Source organism: Hyperolius riggenbachi, chromosome 2 (assembly GCF_040937935.1).
Source record: "Hyperolius riggenbachi isolate aHypRig1 chromosome 2, aHypRig1.pri, whole genome shotgun sequence".
NCBI classification, from domain to species: domain Eukaryota; kingdom Metazoa; phylum Chordata; class Amphibia; order Anura; family Hyperoliidae; genus Hyperolius; species Hyperolius riggenbachi.
Genome location: NC_090647.1, coordinates 282,585,537 through 282,598,205, shown reverse-complemented (window position 1 = coordinate 282,598,205; position 12,669 = coordinate 282,585,537). Strand labels below are relative to the sequence as shown.

Below are 12,669 nucleotides of genomic sequence, written 5' to 3'. Positions count from 1 at the left end.
ATGTTATGCGGCCTCTAGTCCTTTTAAGAGCTTGGGAATACAGAGCCTTGCTGTCAGCACACATCAAAAGTAAGAGAGATTTTTTTAACTTCAGTATTGCCTTTTTGGCTTGCTTCTAAACTGTTTAACACAGAAGAATAGACGTTTAAATTAGCTTTTGCAGCCTGACAGTTACTCTTTAAGGTACATACACACGTCTGATTTTTCCAAACGACTGGTCGTTCAGACCAGTCGTTTGGATGTCAAGTCAGACGTGTGTACAAACGATCGTTCAGCTGATAAGACTCGTTTTGACTGATCCGCCAAATGGATCCGTCAAAACCAGTCTTATCAGTGGAACGATCGTTTGTACGCATGTCTGACTTGACGTTCAAACGACTGGTCTGAATGACCAGTCGTTTGGAAAAATCAGACGTGTGTATGTACCTTTTACAGGCCCTTAAGTCAGATATGCATGCTTGTTCAGGGTCTTCTATGGCTAGAAAGTATTGAAAGCAGATGATCAGCAGGACAGCCAGACAACTGGTATTGTTTAAAAGGAAATAAGTATGGCAACGTTCATATGCCTCTCAGTTGAGGTGTCCTTTAACTTCCTTTAACTTAACTAATCATTCCTTCCTTTTCAGACCTACCACCCTTGGTGGCAATTGGGGTAATTAAAGACACTGTACTGTATGCGGACCACACTCTGCGAATCATGCTTCTTGAGAATTTAATTGATGCTGTATGAAACTGAGAGCAGCACCTCTATGGGGTATCACTTCTTTGTACTACTGTCAAGTCTCTCTGATACAAACTGTATAGACAACCATTCAAAACTGAACATGTAAACAATAAAAAAAACAACATTGAGATCCAAAGTTAGTTCTCCTGGTGGAGAGGCAACTGATAAGTGAGAGCTTGGATGTATGTTTAGCCTTTGTGATTTAATACCCCATAAGGTCCATGAGTTGTCTTTAGGCACCTTCAGACAATGAGGCTTTACTGACAGGTTGCCCTGCATCAGATAATATAATTCAATCACAAACTCTATGCGACTATATTATGACATGTTCCCAGTCAAGTGTTAGCAGCACGGCTGTGGAGTTGGAGTCGAGAAGTCGGAGGAATTTTGGTTACCTGGAGGTGGAGTCGGTGGTTTCAATAAAGTGAGGAGTCTGAGTTGGATTATTTTCAAACCAAGTCCATAGCTTTTTTTAAAGATTAGACTAAGGAGTCTGAGCAATTTTGGGTACCTGGAGTTGGAATCGGTGGTTTCATAAACTGAGTCAGAAGATTTTTGTACCGACTCCACAGCCCTAGTTAGCAGTGCAGTGGAATCCATCCAAATAATGCGAGCCATGCTCTGCAGTGCTAGACAATGTGACAACAAAAACAGAAGGAAGGGAGCACCACGCCAAGAAGATATATGCAGTGTGCCAAAGTCGCGCCCCAGTGCCTTCTGGGGAGCACAGCAAAGTCCACACATGAGACTGGCACCGCTGTCTATAAATAAAGCTCTTTTATTCCATAAGAAGGAAGAGGCAGCAGTGACAGACTGCAGTTTTCGAATATTACAACTCTTTATCAAACTGCTTGTTAGCCACTGTGGCTAACCAGCAGTTTGATAAAGAGTTGTAATACTCGAAACAGCAGTCTGTCACTGCTGCCTCTTCCTTCTTATGGAATAAAAGAGCTTTATTTACAGACAGCTGTGCCAGTCTTGTGTGTGGACTGCTAGACAATGTGCACAGTTGCTGTGAATCATACTTTTTATGTACTGTATGCTTCACTGTATGTGTCACAACTGTGTTGCTGATGATGCGGTCTGTTGCTGTGTATGTGGGGGGGGGGTTTAGAGCAGCGTGTGCATGACATCACGTGCCGGAGCGTCACGCACAATGGAATCAGCCATCATTTGGCTGAGTTTATGCACCTAGCAGATCGCTTGCCATCTGCAGGACACTGTACACACACCTAGCAGCTGAGGCAGTCGTTATCAGCCACCTAAGGCAGCTTGAATCTAGCTTGTGTATGGGGCTTAAGGTCTTTTTCCAATGATGTTTGGATATTTGCATATCAATAGCTAATGTTATTGACTGTAAGTCAAGGCTTTGTGCGAATTGTGCTGCTCTTCTCATTTTCCTTTTGGTATGAAATACCAGACAGAGTTGGGCTGATTTATTATGACTAATGCAAAGAAATCTTCAGAAATGCAAATTCCCACAGCAATCAATCCAATTCATTTACCAGTCTGCCACTTCAGACAACCACTCAACATTTTTTTTCCCCTCCACATTTTGATAAATTGTCCCCACTGTCTGTGCAATGTGGTGTAAAAAATGAACAAAGGTAGTCTGTAGTAGTCTGATGATGATCTGAAAGACTATCATCCAATATCAGTAGGTAGAGTTTTTTTTTTTTTTTTTTTAATCTACGTTCTTCCCTGATCTATTTTGCTAGACTGAGCACCAGTGATGTCTGCACATGCCTCCCTCTATCACCATAACATAATCATGGTCATTGCGCCGCAGCATTCATGTCTGTGTACAGACCTGTGTAGAAACATGCCCGAGGGCAGTCAGAGTCTGCCGGAACAACTACAATCTTGTGTCTTTGACAGTTTATCTAGTGACGTGTCCTCAAATCTTGCCAGATGTGACTGCATGCATTTACCATGTGGAAATGGATATAAATACGACCTAAAAAAATAACGTGCCCCGACATAAAGAGTATAAAAAGTATTTTTAAAATCATTACCGTACACTGCAAATAAAAACAAGACACAGACTGCGTAATACATATGTGAAGGCTGGCTTGGTAAATCTAGAACTAGCTACTGCATGCATAATAATAATGCATACATTCAGCTAACTTACATTTGTATTTGTTTTCTGCATTAGTCAGTCACAGAAATATTGGGAATATCCAGATGGCTCATGGTGACCCAGAACCCACTAGGAAACTGTAAGGGGCTAAAAGAGACCGAAAAGCCCTCTTACAAAAATGCAACACTGAATGTAATTATGCCTTGTTAAAGTAGGAAAACACCCAACCATCCAGATGCAACGCGCTTCGGTCGTTGTCCCTCTGCCTCCAGGAACAGGAAGTAGAATATTTCCAAGAGAAGAGACCCAGCACCATGGACAGTGCTGGGTCTCTTCTCTTGGAAATTGCCTTGTTAAAGTTTACCTGAAGGGGAAAAAAGTGTCCCAAATGTGTACTTACCTAAGTTTAAATAATCCCCATCCCCCTCCTCCTCGCCTTTCTAGAGCTGAGATGCCCTGAACATTGACAATGGCTTGTCAACAGAGCTCAGCTGCACTGAGCAAATGCAGATGGCTCGTGCCTGCACAGTGCCACGGAGCCGAACAGGCTCTGCTTTTTCCGTCAAGCTGTAGTGGCGGGACATTGCTACTGCGGAGGCATAAGCCGTCCAGCAAGGCGTGGCCACACTCAGTAGCTTACAGGAGCATGTATGCAAAATGTCTGAGTGTTCCAGCACTGGATCGATGGTTGGGAGGAGGAGGTGGGAAGTCTCTGGAGGATCCCGAGACTTCCCTCTACCGTGGTAGATATCTAACTTTTTGACCTGTTTTTTTTGCACAGGTTTGCTTTAAAACTAAAGTTATTTGTGATAATGCAGAGAGAGCGGAATCCGGCTCTTTTAGTATGACTTTTCCGGACATGTAGATAAGTTGGATGCGTCAAAATAGCAATGCTTTTATCACATGTCCAATGCAATCCGCATGTGTGAGGATGTATCACGTTGTCCACGGCACTGCACTGCAGTAGTGTGGACCTAGCCTTACTCTTTCTCACAAATGGGGTTAATGGGCAACAGACAACCCCTCTGCATACCATTTGCACAGCATTTGCAACATATCTGCAGGGAATGAATATGCAGCATATAGTATTAGTATATACGGTAATCTTGACTACATTATTTTAACACTAAGCCCAAATCTAATAAAAGCAGATACATTTATTTTATGAGCCAAATGAGTTTTAAACTCATGTGAAATTGGTTCTGGAGCTGGCAATAGTTACACTTACTTTCAAACATCATACAGTTCAAATATAATGAAATCAGTTTGACTATTATCTCTGAATTTGGACTATTTATTCATAAATATCATACACATATGTATTGTATTTTTCTTTCACAGTAATTTTGGGTGCGTTTCCACTAGTGCAGTGGGAAATCGCAGCGTATTCTCCGCGGACGAATTCGCATGCAGGAGCGAAATCGCATGCGGTTGTATGCAAATTTTACAGCGAATTCACATATGATTTCGCATGGATGACGCTGTGTGCGAAATTAACCATGTTAGTGCCTGTGTGCTTTTTCATTGATTCCATGTGAAATTGTATGCGAATTTGCATGAAAATTCGCATACAAAAACGCCATGCGAATTCCCTATTAAATACACTGTATGCAAATCGCATGCGGTATGTGCGGTGTCCGTATTCGGATGGCTCTGCACAGATTTTTCCTGCACAAGAAAACGCTCCGTTTTCCTGACAAGTGGACACAGGCTCATTAACTTTTATTGTTTATGCGAATTTGCATGCGGGGAACGCATGCGAATTCGTGTTAGTGGAAACGCACCCTCAAAGATCAAGAGACTGTACATTTTTGCTGACTCAAACTTGAGGTACCACATAACTGCTTCCGATTCCACCGCTCTGCTTGTGGGATGGGGAGACTGAGCTCTCAGTGGAAAAGCTGTTTTATAGACAGTTGCTGAAAAGGGCTTTTAAACCCCCCCCCCCCCCCCCCCCCCCCCCCCCAAAAAAAAAACCCCTGGCTTTGAGAGGAAGTTTACCCAAGGGTTGAACTTCATTCCAATCAGTAGAGTAGCCAGTACCCCTTTTCCCATGAAAAATATTTACCTTTTCTCTAATTAATCATCAGGCACATCAGTATGACTGATATTGTGGTGAAACCCCTCCCACGGTGTGATGTCAGGACCATGGTCACAAGTTACTGTGTAGCCTTGTTGCACTGTGGGAAATAATGGTTGTGTCCAACTGCCAAGCCAGCCTCCCTCTGTGCATACAATTCTCAGTAATGAACATTCTGCAGAGATCACCTGGCAGGAATAAAGATGTCACCACCAGTGATAAATTTCAGAATATTAATCAGGCAGAGAGAAAATTGTTAGAGTAGGCAAACACTGACTAAATCATTTATACGTTAATACTGTAAAAAATAAGCAATTTTATTAATTCCGTTATTTTCTCTACAGTTCCTCTTTAAATGTATACTGAGCTTCCGTCTTTCTTTAACTTTCTTTGTTTTATGACAAAAACTGTAAAAATGAAAATGCATATGTACACATACATACAAGATGTACATTTGTACCAAAGTAATATTTAACGTAAAATACTTTTCCTGCAAAGCTGTCACTTCAATTCTGCATTTGATCTTCTTTCTGAAAGCTATTGGACTAGTACATCTTCTCATAGAGGATTCTCAAAGTTGTTTTCACCCCTCCCTTTTAGGTAGTCAGGCTGGCATCTTTCTATTGGTCATTGCCAATGAGGGCTTTTGGAAAGAATTATGAATATGAATAATAAAAAACTTAATACTCTATGAGGAGATGTAGTGGTCCAGTAACCTGTAAAGCCTGGTGCACACCAGAGGAGTTTTTCTGAGCGTTTTGAGTTTTAAATCTGCTGCTAATGTTATCCTATGTGTCTATGCACACTGGAGCAATGAGGTTTTGTAAAATAACCCATAGCATTACATTGGGAAGAGCTTTTGAAACCTCTAAAAAGCTCTTCCCAATGTAATGCTATGGTTTTTTTTTACAAAACCTCATTGCTCCAGTGTGCATAGACACATAGGATAACATTAGCAGCAGATTTAAAAACTCAAAACGCTCAGAAAAACTCCTCTGGTGTGCACCAGGCCTTAGTAAGAGATTTAGAGCTGTTGGATTAATATTTCCTGTAAGTGACATCTGTGTAGGAAAAAAGTCATTTACAGTGCTTTTTCTGGTACAAATGTAGATAGAGCTTACTGTAAATGTATGTGTATGCATGTATTGTGATGTGTTCTGAAATGTACAGTTTTCCATCATTTTGGTCCTTTAAGGTAGAGGTGTGAAGCCAGGGCTAAGAATCAAGGAAAAGTTAGTCAGTGGTCAAAGGGTTATGGTAAAAAGTTAATAATTAGGCAGAGGTGAGGGGGGGGGGGGGGGGGGAGCTTAGTGTTTTAGAAAGGTTGCAAAATAAACTTAATGTTAGGTTGTATTTGGCGAGTGAAATAGAGAAAGTTTTACGTTGTGGAGTGTTAAATGTTGATCCCTTTATCCAGTACCCAGATGACCTATTGCCAGAAAACTGGCACTGAAGATGCATGTACCTCATTTTTAGGCCCCTAACTAAACACATTAACTAAACAAAGTGGCTTCTAAGTTTCCTAGTAAGTTGGCCAACTATGCTATGAGGTTTGTTAATGAGTAATGAACTGTATCGCTTTTAGCCTGCATGATCACTCAAGCCATGCAGTTTTGGTTCTCTTTAGTGAATTTATTCACTAGTGTTTGAATATCTGCCTGTAGTTTAATCTACCCTGAGCTGTACCTTTTTTTATTCTTATTGTTCTTAACTGTACTGTAACACTATATTTTTAAGAATAGTTGTGCTTATTGTGGTAATAACTAGGTATACGTGCAGGCAGATATGACACGTGTTGTCGAAAAATAAAAATCCTGTGATTAACAGTATATGCAGTAGCCTTTGTCCTGCCCTTATCTGTTTTCATATTACTTGAAATAGAAACTGGTAAGGCATCCCTACTGTAACTGAATTTTCTTTGCCTTTTCTAAGTACCATTTCTTATAGCATCTGCAAACATCATATGATAGTCACCTGATCTGATCTTTTTTTTTTCTCTCACTTGACTTGAAAACCAAAATTGAAAAGGGGGATGTATGGTTGCCATAGCGACCTGAAGACAAAGTAAAGGTGGTAATGGTTGCCATAGCAACTAGAAGACAAAGCACACTGAGTTCTGTGCGCAAGTGCAAGATTCAACGCTTGCGCAGAAGGTTTCGCTGTCCCATTTTGCTTACTGGTAACCGTGGCAAACATTATCCCTGTTCAAATTCGGATTTTCCATTCTGTGCGGGAAAGTATGAAGAGAAGCAGCTGCCGCAAAGAAACCTCAAATAACGTTACAAGAAATGCACTGGCAACTTCTATGAACCTGTATCCATCAACTGCGCACAAATAGCGCATTGTGTATCACAAGAAACTGCCTCTTCCTTGCACTTATGTGCAAGCCATTGCATTCTTCACTTCAAATTAATAGACACATTGAAACCCAATACAAAGTGCATCTCACATTTTATGATCCTTTATCAATACGCCCTTCAATATATGGCCAAACTCTGGCTGTAGCTCACTCCTTTTCAAGATCAAGCACATCCTTGCTCTGACACACACATGCGTTATGCCTCTATTAAGGCATTTCACTAGTTTGCAGGCTGTCACACACTGGTTAGTCAGTTCGACTTCCAGATGTTTTGCAAGAAAGCCATTATGAACCTGAAAACATTATGGAATCTGGCTATTTTCTATTTAGTTTGAGACATTATTTTAAGGTGCCCATTAACTGTACATTTTTTCATCAGATGCGATCTTTCGATGCACTTTTTACAATCAAAACTAATGAGAAGGTAATTCTCGATTTGCTCCTACAGGTCAATTTGGGCATTTTCTCTTTCAGATACGATTGTAAAATCTAACTTTTGGATCCACATAATTTTCAGTTCTAATCAACCAAAGAACCATTTCACATCAATTTTCACTAAACACTGTTTTCTGTACAATTCGATGTACAAATCTGATGAAAATATTGTACTGTTAATACGGTAGGCACCTTAAAACTTCTGGACATAGAAGACAATCAGTCCACATGCTGTGTTGGTCTGCCAGGACAAAGGATTTGTCTGCCAGTACAGGAAGTCCCTGACTTATGAACCCCCAACTTACAAACGACCCGCCTATATGAACAGCCTGAAAATGTGAAATTTGATTCTGTGGGAACAAGGGGAAAAAAAGACCTTGTAGTTTTTCTAGAAAATTGATTTTAAACTTTTGCTGCGGTATACTTTACTATATAGTGAGTTCCAAGTTCTGCATATACATTTTAATGCAAACCTGTGATTTAAGACTGTGACCCTCTGAAGTCTGTGAACAAGCATGGCTGGACTGCGCCGGGCGCCTCACTCCTGCCCTGTACTACAGAGCCTCTCTGCTTTCACCACCAAGCCCGAGTGGCTCTGTGCTACTGTACAGGCACTTGTTGATGGATGAGAGGGTGGTTGTGAACATTCAGAGGGCCCCATTGCTGCGTTGGTGGTCTCGAGGAGGACGTGGAAAGCCTCTGGAGTATGAACATGCTTCTCTACACCAAGATAACTGTGACTTTCTCTCTTTTTGCAGTCACAGGTTTGCTTTAGTCTTAAATCAATTCCGTAAGGGTCTGAACCCACTGATGCAGTTGTGTCTGCTTTTCAGTTACACATCAATGTTAGAGATGCTGAAAAGCGAACAGAAGCAGATACAACTGCGTCAGTGGGCTCAGGCCCTAAATTACACCGTGTGTATGTGGGGTGGTGCGCATAGGCTTACATAGGCAATCCTCTAGATTGTAAGCCTTTGGGCAGGGTCCTCACTCCTTTTGTGTCCTACCTGATCATGCACATCTATTACTGTGCACCCATGCTATGCATTTGAGTGAACCTAACTTGCCTAACTCCATGCTCCCATCCAGTGACTGACTAAGCATTACCTTGTACTCATACTGTGCTGTGTGATCTGGTTTTCTTGTATTCCTGTATTGTCATATTGCTGTTTGTCACCCCTAAATATTGTCTGTAACCTAAATTAATGTCCAGCGCTGCGTAATATGTTGGCGCTTTATAAATACAACAAATAAATAAATAAATAAATACTGCACATCCCGTGACCCGGTCTCCGTTTAGATGAAAAGCTCTTCGGTCCAAAGTTCGGGTTGGCTATGTCTGTGGAAGTGCATGCAAGCCCTCTGACCCTGACATATTCCATGCACGGTATGTCCGCTTGGGCCAGCTACGTCTTCCCGCGAGCGTTCACGTGTACTGCTCCGACCCCACCGACCAGGACTTTGGACTGAAGAGCTAAAAAGCTAAAGAGCTTTCAGCTGAACAGAGACAGATGAGCAGCCACACACACATGCCAATTACCAAATTGTTTTAATTACTGAATTAATGTTTCCTTTGAAGAGAATCCGAAGTGGAAATAAAAACAACAAACAGATACTCACTTAGGGATGGGAAGGTTCTGGGTTCTATAGAGCATTCCCGGTCTTCTCAACGGTCCCCACACCCCATACCCCTGCAGGCTCCCCCTTTCAGTCGGAGACTATATTCTTTCGGGTTATGGTGGGCTTCGGAAATACTCCATACTGCGCATGTGCGAGTGGCCTCTCTTACGCACTCAGTACAGAGCCAGCCATCTTCGGGAGCCTGAGTGCTCCTGAAGACTTTCCGAAGCTTCCCACGGTGGGTGATTTGAAATGGGGATCCAGTGCTGGACCGTGAGGAGAACGGAGATACTTACCTAAGGAGAGGGAAGGCTGTGGGTCCTAATGAGCCTTCCCTCTCCTCTCCCAGTGCCCGTTCCAGCACAGCATCCCCCCTAGCAGCATTCAACCAATTTGGTCAAATGCTGCGCTCTCCGCCGCCGAAGGGAGGCTTCGGAAGTCTTCGGGAGCCCAAGTGCTCCCGAAGACGGTCCGCTCCAGAAAGCGCATGCGTGAGTGCCCTCTTTTGTGCACCCGCGAATGCACAGTATGTCTTTGGGAGGACTCGGCTCCCAAAGACTTCCGAAGTCCCCCGCGGCTGGGGATTTGAACGGAGGAGCTGCTGCCACAACGAGGGCATCGGGAGAGGAGAGGGATGGCTCATTAGGACCCAAAGCTTACCCTCTCCTTAGGTAAGTATTTGGTTTCTTTTTTTAAAGGGACTCCGAGCAGTGCAGAAACTATGGAAAGATGCATATCATTTTAAAGCTCTCTTTCTCCTCTTTCCAATGATATATAAACCACCGCCCTACGCCTTTTAGTTTTTGCTATTTTCGCAATTGAAATTGCAGCGGCCGCAATTTTGATCGTGAATATAGTAAAAACTAAAAGGTGTAGAATGACGATTTAGGTGTCGCCAGAAAGAGGAGAAAGACAGCTTTAAAATGATATCCATCTTTCCATAGTTACATTGTATTACACAGGACGACTTTTTCTGCTGAATGGAGCTGCTGACTTTGAGAAAAAGTCGCCCTGTGTAATACAATGTAACTATGGAAAGATGGGTATCATTTTAAAGCTCTCTTTCTCCTCCTTCTGACGACAGAGAGCTTTAAAATGATATGCATCTTTCCATAGTTTCTGCACTGCTCGGAGTCCCTATAATTATTGACTCTCAATGACTTTAAAATATATAAAATGTGTATACAGAACTCTGAATATATTAGTGTACCACATCAAAATGTGCCTTAAAATCTTTTTCTAAAAACTACAAGGTCGCTTTGAAATACCTTTTTTTGGGCTTGTTCCAACTTGTTTCTGGTTGTGCGAATGTGTTTTCGCAATTTACGGGAAAAATAGTTTGATGGCTGCATTCGTGATTTTGCAAAAACAAAGCAATATTTACAAATGGATTATGCTAATTCAATTCAATTCAAAATCGTTATTACTGTACATATAATCGTAATTGCTAAATTTTATGTGCAATCTTGCACAAGTGAAATTAGCACATTACAACCATCACAAGAACAAAAGGAGGCACATAGGAGTGCTTGGGGCAGAGAGGAGGTACAGGGGACAGATATGGCACAGTGTTTCAACTTTTATGGACAGATTCCACTGGCGCACCGAAGGGGGTATTCCGGGTGTCTGGAACACCCCCCCCCCCCCTCCGCGACCAGAAGGATATGTGTGCGGCGCTACGAGGGCCTCGGTTGCTGCTGGCGGCGGGCGTAAGGCAGAGCTGCGGGGAGAGAAGACTTTACACTTACGGTGCCTGGATCCTGCGCGGCTTCCATGTACTTCCTGTCCCGGCGTCTGTCGCTATGGTAACAGCGCCCCCTGTGATGACGTACCGCATGTCATCACAGGGGCAGCTCTTACCGATGCGACGCGCGCCGGGACAAGCAGAAGATAGAAGCTGCGTGCAGGATGAAGGCAGGTAAGTGGAAACTCCTCTCTCCCCGCTCCCTGCCCACCCCCGCCTACCTATCTAACCTATACTGGGGCATATACCTATCTAACCTATACTGGGGAATATACCTATCAAACCTGTACTGGGGCAAATGCCTATCTAAGCTATACTGAGGGGCATATACCTATCTAATCTATACTGGGGGGGGGGCATATACCTATCTAATCTATACTGGGGGGCATATACCTATCTAATCTATACTGGGGGGCATATACCTATCTAACCTATACTGGGGCATATACCTATCTAAGCTATACTGAGGGGCATATACCTAGCTAATCTATACTGGGGCATATACCTATCTAACCTATACTGGGGCATATACCTATCTAATCTATACTGGGGCATATACCTATCTAAGCTATACTGATGGGCATATACCTATCTAATCTATACTAGAGCCATATACCTATCTAACCTATACTGGAGCCATATACCTAGCTAATCTATACTAGAGCCATATACCTATCTAACCTATACTGGAGCCATATACCTAGCTAATCTATACTGGGGCATATACCTATCTAACCTATACTGGAGGACATATACCTATCTAATCTATACTGGGGGGCATATACCTATCTAACCTATAATGGGGGGCATATACCTATCTAACCTATACTGGAGCCATATACCTATCTAACCTATACTGGGGGCAACTATATGGGCTACCTATACTCGGCTGGCTACCTATACTGTGGGAACCTATACCTGTCTCCACATTGGGGCACATTTTACGCCCTCGCCCTGGGTGCAATTTAGCCTAGAAACTGCTAGTATTTGGCTCCACGCGCATCATGTTTTGGCCACGCCCACATGCCGCTTTCAGGAAACCCCTCCCCCCCCCCCCTTGAAAATCCTGGATTTGCCCCTGGATTCAGGTTAACAATGAACCTACAGTCCCTATCTCGTTCAGTAACTGGGGATTACTGGTATATGGTTGTGACACCTTGTCCTGGGATCTCATCCTGGGCCTTTATTTAGTAGCTGGGTTAGTGAACGGTCCAACGCCCTAAAACTTTTCATCAGGCTAGCACATGGACTACATGAAAACTGCATTTATAAACACAAAATGTGCACTCTTATTCATCTGATATATATGAATGTTTATGTATATGTCAAATACGTGTTTTAATCATTTCTGCTTTAGTGAAGGTTTTTGTTTATTTTCCCGAGTGGCGTGTAATATCTGTTGGCTTGTGAGATCTGTCCAGTTTAACAGTGATGTGTATCATGTATGTTTAAAGTCCTCATGCCAATGAGCTCAGTTTCTAGTATGTGTTGGCAAGGATGAAGCTGTTAAAGGAGACTGTAAAAGTGACTGCGAGTCCTTTGGGATGTGGGGCCTTTATAGCCCTGGTTTAGTGTGTAATGCCACATTTGATGGATATCTTGATCATTTTAGGAACATGGTGCA

General features: G+C 42.6%; 1 protein-coding gene and 1 long non-coding RNA gene across 11 annotated transcripts in view; one reads left to right on the top strand and one right to left on the bottom strand.

Moving 5' to 3' along the window:
- The window catches only part of MACF1 (microtubule actin crosslinking factor 1), a 449,681-nt gene that overhangs the window by 137,384 nt on the left and 299,628 nt on the right, over positions 1-12,669 (top strand). The window lies entirely within an intron of this gene.
- LOC137546403 (uncharacterized) overlaps positions 1-12,669 on the bottom strand; it is a 175,427-nt gene that overhangs the window by 120,977 nt on the left and 41,781 nt on the right. The gene's annotated exons all lie outside the window — the stretch shown is intronic.